Below are 9,385 nucleotides of genomic sequence, written 5' to 3'. Positions count from 1 at the left end.
GGGGGCCTTCGGGGGCTAGAGTGTTGGCAGCTGGGCTCATCCGCCTGTTCTCCTTCTCTCTCTCGCTCTCTCTCTCTCACACACACACACACAGACACACACACACACAGACAGGAGGCTGAGGGAAATGTCCTTGTGTCCTTTGGAGAAGAGCCTCTCTTGGCAGCAGGGCGCCAGGCAATGGAGGCCTGATTGAAAGCAGGTGTGATGCGTTCAGGACGCTTGATTGGTCTCCTCCAGCAAGCTCTCAGGGGAGTTCCCACGCGGCTGCCAAGCTTCAGAGGCTCTCCTGGTCCCTGCTGTGGCTGGGGCAAGAGCTGCACTGGGCGATCCCCCTCTGGCGAGACCACATCTCCGTGTGGCAGGGGGCCCCCAACTCCATGGACAAGGACTAAGAGGCATTGAACTGAATGAGCTGAATGGATCCAGAAAGGAGTGAAGGTCCTCCTCTCTCCTTCTCGCCCTCGTTCTCTCCCTCTTTCTCTCATTCTCCCTCCCTCCCTCTCTCTCTCCAAACACACCCACACGCATACGCATGCAGATAGAGTAGGAAACAATAGCTAGGACCTGGATAGACAAATGCATCCCAAGTCTCTCCTGAGCCCATATCTTGGGTGGGAGTGGGTTGGAAGCGCCCGCCTGGGGGATGCCCAGCCTGGGAGTGGATGCTTTTGCCGAGCAGAGTGGATCTGCATACCACACACGGGTGCAGGAGAATACCTGGGGAAGTCAATCCACTCCAAACGAAGCAGGTCTTTGTCCTCATCACTTCGTCCTCACCAGGGAATTCGGTCGAGTCCGATGGGCTAGGCTAGGCCGTCTGGACGGAATCCACGGAGTCCTTCGGCCCGTCTCTTTTCCCCAGGGGCAGCCCTCTCGAGCGTGACACCTTGTCTGGGGAGCGCTGAGACGCTCATGTGTTGGGGTTGAATGTTCAGGACTCCTTTTCGCGGGGCGCTGCTCGAAGTGGATCCATTGCACTTTCCCAACACTGGGATCCCATCGGCCATGTCTATCCAACCTGTTTGGCTCCCCTTCTCCTCCCTTGGGTTCCCAGAAGAGGGACTGGACATCGTAGCTTGCGCTCCATGGATGGAGGGATCTGGGCCCCCCGCCAGCCTCCTCAAGGGCAAGGGTTTGGATCTCGGACCTCCCCAATTCCAGGCATTCCCACAGCCTCGCCCTCCCATTTGGCAAGCAGCATCTGGATGGCAGTGCAGGGGTTTCTTTCCTGGAAGCCAGTTCCTGGGTGTCCCTGGTGAGATGGGAGAGGGAAGGGGTTTCCCATGGGCTGTGTGTCTCCCTCCCAGACCTCTTTCCTTTCGTGTGAGCGTTTCTCTTCGCAACACTGGGGCTGCCCATGGCACCCATTTCTGCGCCGCTGGATTGCTGAGTCCGCTTCTGTTGGGGAGAAGGACAGCTGCTTGCTCAGCCAAGCATCTGTCCATGGACCACGAATGTCTTTCCGTGTGCTGCTCTTGGGAAGAGGGCTGCCTGAAGCGAGTGGGGCGTTTCACGCTGAGAAGAGACCCTTTGTCTGGGTCTATGGCCGTGAGGGGTAGTGCTGGGTCCGACGGTGGTTCCAGGGTTCTTTTGGGCATGCCCTGGATCCTGTGGTCCATCGTGGTTGGACAAATGGACATACACGCCCACCCGGTGTGAAGGCACCTTCTTTCCTACAGCCTGCCCAGGGGTGGTCCTTGAGAGGCGTCCTCTGGGGACAGGCCTGAGTAGGAGCCTCGAGCTGGTTGTGGTATGGACTTCTCTAGGCATGCGTGATGGTGTTCCTTTGTCTGGTGCTGGATGGTGGCTGGCTATCTGGATTTGGCAGTGTTTCTTCAGGCCCCCTCCCCACGTGCCGGCTGGGTGGGTGGGTTTCTGTTCTCGTTCCTGGGTTCCGTGCTGGAGCTGATGAGTGTGGAATCCCAGCGTGGCCTGGGTTTTGGGATGCGCATGCAGGGGCTGTGAGGGGTGCCCGGGTGGTGCCCAAAGGGAGAGCGAATTGGGAGAGCTGCAGTGCCCGGCGCTGGAACTTGTCTCTCCAGAGGGCTCAGGAACCTCCCTTGGTCTGTCCGAGGGAGGCTCTCCTCTGCTTTCTCTGCACCTGGTGAGATGATGGGAGCTCGAGCCAGGCCGGGCATCTGCAGGCCGCTCTCTTGACGGATCCACAACAGCTCTGGCCGAGCTTCCTTCTGGCCCCCTGGGGAGAAGGGCTGCTTGGGTTGGTTTTGTGTGGTTGGGACACTCTGTGCCTTGGGAAGCACCAATGGGGCTCCAGATGAGGCACACTCCAGGTGGGGTCAAGAGAGTTGGAAAACAAAGGGAGCAAGAGAGACCTGGCAAGATGAACCAAGCCAGAAGGAAAGAATCGAGGCAAGACTGAATGGCAAGGAGTATGGGATCGCAGGGGGATGAGGGAGGGGGAAAACGACTCGTTCCACCCTTACAGGCCTATCTTCCTCAGTCCATCTGGGCAAGGCTGCATCCACACGGGTGCAGGCTGGCACACCCTGATGGATTTGGAGCTAAGGATTTCCACGGCGAGGCATGGCCTAGGTTGGCATGGGCACGAAGAACGCCTTTGAGAGAGGGAGATAGAGCCCCGGTGGAAGGGCCCTTCTTGGCGGGGGCTGGAGCCCTCACCCTCCTCTGGGCCCCAGCCCAAGGAGCCCCCCGGGGCCTGCTGAGCCAGAGAGAGAAGGCAAGCCTGAGAGGGGCTGTTCGAGCCTCTGTCCACACGAGGGCGCCAGAGCCCCTTCCGGCCTCAGGTGCAGCTCCGAGGCTCTAAGAGGTGGGAGTGGCAAGGCTCCAAAGGCGCAGGCTCCACGTCGGGGGCGGATGGAGGCTTGAGCGGGACGCACTCACAGCAGGCCCCCAGAGGATATGTGGGTGTTTCCTGGGCACCAGGGACTCTCTCCTCCGAGACACCTCCTGTCAGGCGGAGGGCGGAGGTGTGCCTTCCGGATTTGGAGGTGAGTTCGCCGCCTGGTTGGGTGGCAGTGGGTTTGGAAGGCTTGGAACAGGTCCTGGGCTTTGGCGTGCTTGGGGTCCCCTAGAGGCAGGCGCCCAGACACACACAGCCTCGGGATTGGACCGCCAGCTGGCCCTGGTCAAGCCGTCCCCATCACGGCTTCAGGTAGGTGAGAAGGAGTGTGGTGCCGAGGAATACATGGGGGCCTTCGGGGGCTAGAGTGTTGGCAGCTGGGCTCATCCGCCTGTTCTCCTTCTCTCTCTCGCTCTCTCTCTCTCACACACACACACACAGACACACACACACACAGACAGGAGGCTGAGGGAAATGTCCTTGTGTCCTTTGGAGAAGAGCCTCTCTTGGCAGCAGGGCGCCAGGCAATGGAGGCCTGATTGAAAGCAGGTGTGATGCGTTCAGGACGCTTGATTGGTCTCCTCCAGCAAGCTCTCAGGGGAGTTCCCACGCGGCTGCCAAGCTTCAGAGGCTCTCCTGGTCCCTGCTGTGGCTGGGGCAAGAGCTGCACTGGGCGATCCCCCTCTGGCGAGACCACATCTCCGTGTGGCAGGGGGCCCCCAACTCCATGGACAAGGACTAAGAGGCATTGAACTGAATGAGCTGAATGGATCCAGAAAGGAGTGAAGGTCCTCCTCTCTCCTTCTCGCCCTCGTTCTCTCCCTCTTTCTCTCATTCTCCCTCCCTCCCTCTCTCTCTCCAAACACACCCACACGCATACGCATGCAGATAGAGTAGGAAACAATAGCTAGGACCTGGATAGACAAATGCATCCCAAGTCTCTCCTGAGCCCATATCTTGGGTGGGAGTGGGTTGGAAGCGCCCGCCTGGGGGATGCCCAGCCTGGGAGTGGATGCTTTTGCCGAGCAGAGTGGATCTGCATACCACACACGGGTGCAGGAGAATACCTGGGGAAGTCAATCCACTCCAAACGAAGCAGGTCTTTGTCCTCATCACTTCGTCCTCACCAGGGAATTCGGTCGAGTCCGATGGGCTAGGCTAGGCCGTCTGGACGGAATCCACGGAGTCCTTCGGCCCGTCTCTTTTCCCCAGGGGCAGCCCTCTCGAGCGTGACACCTTGTCTGGGGAGCGCTGAGACGCTCATGTGTTGGGGTTGAATGTTCAGGACTCCTTTTCGCGGGGCGCTGCTCGAAGTGGATCCATTGCACTTTCCCAACACTGGGATCCCATCGGCCATGTCTATCCAACCTGTTTGGCTCCCCTTCTCCTCCCTTGGGTTCCCAGAAGAGGGACTGGACATCGTAGCTTGCGCTCCATGGATGGAGGGATCTGGGCCCCCCGCCAGCCTCCTCAAGGGCAAGGGTTTGGATCTCGGACCTCCCCAATTCCAGGCATTCCCACAGCCTCGCCCTCCCATTTGGCAAGCAGCATCTGGATGGCAGTGCAGGGGTTTCTTTCCTGGAAGCCAGTTCCTGGGTGTCCCTGGTGAGATGGGAGAGGGAAGGGGTTTCCCATGGGCTGTGTGTCTCCCTCCCAGACCTCTTTCCTTTCGTGTGAGCGTTTCTCTTCGCAACACTGGGGCTGCCCATGGCACCCATTTCTGCGCCGCTGGATTGCTGAGTCCCCTTCTGTTGGGGAGAAGGACAGCTGCTTGCTCAGCCAAGCATCTGTCCATGGACCCCGAATGTCTTTCCGTGTGCTGCTCTTGGGAAGAGGGCTGCCTGAAGCGAGTGGGGCGTTTCACGCTGAGAAGAGACCCTTTGTCTGGGTCTATGGCCGTGAGGGGTAGTGCTGGGTCCGACGGTGGTTCCAGGGTTCTTTTCGGCATGCCCTGGATCCTGTGGTCTATCGTGGTTGGACAAATGGACATACACGCCCACCCGGTGTGAAGGCACCTTCTTTCCTACAGCCTGCCCAGGGGTGGTCCTTGAGAGGCGTCCTCAGGGGACAGGCCTGAGTAGGAGCCTCGAGCTGGTTGTGGTATGGACTTCTCTAGGCATGCGTGATGGTGTTCCTTTGTCTGGTGCTGGATGGTGGCTGGCTATCTGGATTTGGCAGTGTTTCTTCAGGCCCCCTCCCCACGTGCCGGCTGGGTGGGTGGGTTTCTGTTCTCGTTCCTGGGTTCCGTGCTGGAGCTGATGAGTGTGGAATCCCAGCGTGGCCTGGGTTTTGGGATGCGCATGCAGGGGCTGTGAGGGGTGCCCGGGTGGTGCCCAAAGGGAGAGCGAATTGGGAGAGCTGCAGTGCCCGGCGCTGGAACTTGTCTCTCCAGAGGGCTCAGGAACCTCCCTTGGTCTGTCCGAGGGAGGCTCTCCTCTGCTTTCTCTGCACCTGGTGAGATGATGGGAGCTCGAGCCAGGCCGGGCATCTGCAGGCCGCTCTCTTGACGGATCCACAACAGCTCTGGCCGAGCTTCCTTCTGGCCCCCTGGGGAGAAGGGCTGCTTGGGTTGGTTTTGTGTGGTTGGGACACTCTGTGCCTTGGGAAGCACCAATGGGGCTCCAGATGAGGCACACTCCAGGTGGGGTCAAGAGAGTTGGAAAACAAAGGGAGCAAGAGAGACCTGGCAAGATGAACCAAGCCAGAAGGAAAGAATCGAGGCAAGACTGAATGGCAAGGAGTATGGGATCGCAGGGGGATGAGGGAGGGGGAAAACGACTCGTTCCACCCTTACAGGCCTATCTTCCTCAGTCCATCTGGGCAAGGCTGCATCCACACGGGTGCAGGCTGGCACACCCTGATGGATTTGGAGCTAAGGATTTCCACGGCGAGGCATGGCCTAGGTTGGCATGGGCACGAAGAACGCCTTTGAGAGAGGGAGATAGAGCCCCGGTGGAAGGGCCCTTCTTGGCGGGGGCTGGAGCCCTCACCCTCCTCTGGGCCCCAGCCCAAGGAGCCCCCCGGGGCCTGCTGAGCCAGAGAGAGAAGGCAAGCCTGAGAGGGGCTGTTCGAGCCTCTGTCCACACGAGGGCGCCAGAGCCCCTTCCGGCCTCAGGTGCAGCTCCAAGGCTCTAAGAGGTGGGAGTGGCAAGGCTCCAAAGGCGCAGGCTCCACGTCGGGGGCGGATGGAGGCTTGAGCGGGACGCACTCACAGCAGGCCCCCAGAGGCTATGTGGGTGTTTCCTGGGCACCAGGGACTCTCTCCTCCGAGACACCTCCTGTCAGGCGGAGGGCGGAGGTGTGCCTTCCGGATTTGGAGGTGAGTTCGCCGCCTGGTTGGGTGGCAGTGGGTTTGGAAGGCTTGGAACAGGTCCTGGGCTTTGGCGTGCTTGGGGTCCCCTAGAGGCAGGCGCCCAGACACACACAGCCTCGGGATTGGACCGCCAGCTGGCCCTGGTCAAGCCGTCCCCATCACGGCTTCAGGTAGGTGAGAAGGAGTGTGGTGCCGAGGAATACATGGGGGCCTTCGGGGGCTAGAGTGTTGGCAGCTGGGCTCATCCGCCTGTTCTCCTTCTCTCTCTCGCTCTCTCTCTCTCACACACACACACACAGACACACACACACACAGACAGGAGGCTGAGGGAAATGTCCTTGTGTCCTTTGGAGAAGAGCCTCTCTTGGCAGCAGGGCGCCAGGCAATGGAGGCCTGATTGAAAGCAGGTGTGATGCGTTCAGGACGCTTGATTGGTCTCCTCCAGCAAGCTCTCAGGGGAGTTCCCACGCGGCTGCCAAGCTTCAGAGGCTCTCCTGGTCCCTGCTGTGGCTGGGGCAAGAGCTGCACTGGGCGATCCCCCTCTGGCGAGACCACATCTCCGTGTGGCAGGGGGCCCCCAACTCCATGGACAAGGACTAAGAGGCATTGAACTGAATGAGCTGAATGGATCCAGAAAGGAGTGAAGGTCCTCCTCTCTCCTTCTCGCCCTCGTTCTCTCCCTCATTCTCTCATTCTCCCTCCCTCCCTCTCTCTCTCCAAACACACCCACACGCATACGCATGCAGATAGAGTAGGAAACAATAGCTAGGACCTGGATAGACAAATGCATCCCAAGTCTCTCCTGAGCCCATATCTTGGGTGGGAGTGGGTTGGAAGCGCCCGCCTGGGGGATGCCCAGCCTGGGAGTGGATGCTTTTGCCGAGCAGAGTGGATCTGCATACCACACACGGGTGCAGGAGAATACCTGGGGAAGTCAATCCACTCCAAACGAAGCAGGTCTTTGTCCTCATCACTTCGTCCTCACCAGGGAATTCGGTCGGGTCCGATGGGCTAGGCTAGGCCATCTGGACGGAATCCACGGAGTCCTTTGGCCCGTCTCTTTTCCCCAGGGGCAGCCCTCTCGAGCGTGACACCTTGTCTGGGGAGCGCTGAGACGCTCATGTGTTGGGGTTGAATGTTCAGGACTCCTTTTCGCGGGGCGCTGCTCGAAGTGGATCCATTGCACTTTCCCAACACTGGGATCCCATCGGCCATGTCTATCCAACCTGTTTGGCTCCCCTTCTCCTCCCTTGGGTTCCCAGAAGAGGGACTGGACATCGTAGCTTGCGCTCCATGGATGGAGGGATCTGGGCCCCCCGCCAGCCTCCTCAAGGGCAAGGGTTTGGATCTCGGACCTCCCCAATTCCAGGCATTCCCACAGCCTCGCCCTCCCATTTGGCAAGCAGCATCTGGATGGCAGTGCAGGGGTTTCTTTCCTGGAAGCCAGTTCCTGGGTGTCCCTGGTGAGATGGGAGAGGGAAAGGGTTTCCCATGGGCTGTGTGTCTCCCTCCCAGACCTCTTTCCTTTCGTGTGAGCGTTTCTCTTCGCAACACTGGGGCTGCCCATGGCACCCATTTCTGCGCCGCTGGATTGCTGAGTCCGCTTCTGTTGGGGAGAAGGACAGCTGCTTGCTCAGCCAAGCATCTGTCCATGGACCACGAATGTCTTTCCGTGTGCTGCTCTTGGGAAGAGGGCTGCCTGAAGCGAGTGGGGCGTTTCACGCTGAGAAGAGACCCTTTGTCGGGGTCTATGGCCGTGAGGGGTAGTGCTGGGTCCGACGGTGGTTCCAGGGTTCTTTGGGGCATGCCCTGGATCCTGTGGTCCATCGTGGTTGGACAAATGGACATACACGCCCACCCGGTGTGAAGGCACCTTCTTTCCTACAGCCTGCCCAGGGGTGGTCCTTGAGAGGCGTCCTCTGGGGACAGGCCTGAGTAGGAGCCTCGAGCTGGTTGTGGTATGGACTTCTCTAGGCATGCGTGATGGTGTTCCTTTGTCTGGTGCTGGATGGTGGCTGGCTATCTGGATTTGGCAGTGTTTCTTCAGGCCCCCTCCCCACGTGCCGGCTGGGTGGGTGGGTTTCTGTTCTCGTTCCTGGGTTCCGTGTTGGAGCTGATGAGTGTGGAATCCCAGCGTGGCCTGGGTTTTGGGATGCGCATGCAGGGGCTGTGAGGGGTGCCCGGGTGGTGCCCAAAGGGAGAGCGAATTGGGAGAGCTGCAGTGCCCGGCGCTGGACCTTGTCTCTCCAGAGGGCTCAGGAACCTCCGTTTGTCTGTCCGAGGGAGGCTCTCCTCTGCTTTCTCTGCACCTGGTGAGATGATGGGAGCTCGAGCCAGGCCGGGCCTCTGCAGGCCGCTCTCTTGACGGATCCACAACAGCTCTGGCCGAGCTTCCTTCTGGCCCCCTGGGGAGAAGGGCTGCTTGGGTTGGTTTTGTGTGGTTGGGACACTCTGTGCCTTGGGAAGCACAAATGGGGCTCCAGATGAGGCACACTCCAGGTGGGGTCAAGAGAGTTGGAAAACAAAGGGAGCAAGAGAGACCTGGCAAGATGAACCAAGCCAGAAGGAAAGAATCGAGGCAAGACTGAATGGCAAGGAGTATGGGATCGCAGGGGGATGAGGGAGGGGGAAAACGACTCGTTCCACCCTTACAGGCCTATCTTCCTCAGTCCATCTGGGCAAGGCTGCATCCACACGGGTGCAGGCTGGCACACCCTGATGGATTTGGAGCTAAGGATTTCCACGGCGAGGCATGGCCTAGGTTGGCATGGGCACGAAGAACGCCTTTAAGAGAGGGAGATAGAGCCCCGGTGGAAGGGCCCTTCTTGGCGGGGGCTGGAGCCCTCACCCTCCTCTGGGCCCCAGCCCAAGGAGCCCCCCCGGGGCCTGCTGAGCCAGAGAGAGAAGGCAAGCCTGAGAGGGGCTGTTCGAGCCTCTGTCCACACGAGGGCGCCAGAGCCCCTTCCGGCCTCAGGTGCAGCTCCAAGGCTCTAAGAGGTGGGAGTGGCAAGGCTCCAAAGGCGCAGGCTCCACGTCGGGGGCGGATGGAGGCTTGAGCGGGACGCACTCACAGCAGGCCCCCAGAGGCTATGTGGGTGTTTCCTGGGCACCAGGGACTCTCTCCTCCGAGACACCTCCTGTCAGGCGGAGGGCGGAGGTGTGCCTTCCGGATTTGGAGGTGAGTTCGCCGCCTGGTTGGGTGGCAGTGGGTTTGGAAGGCTTGGAACAGGTCCTGGGCTTTGGCGTGC

Source organism: Sus scrofa, chromosome Y (assembly GCF_054392235.1).
Source record: "Sus scrofa isolate SSC_HxYL_T2T_F1_AM1 chromosome Y, Sscrofa_HxYL_maternal_Yorkshire_Landrace_v2.0, whole genome shotgun sequence".
Taxonomy (NCBI): domain Eukaryota; kingdom Metazoa; phylum Chordata; class Mammalia; order Artiodactyla; family Suidae; genus Sus; species Sus scrofa.
The sequence above is the reverse complement of the archived record's forward strand: the minus strand, read 5'-3'. Positions refer to the sequence as shown.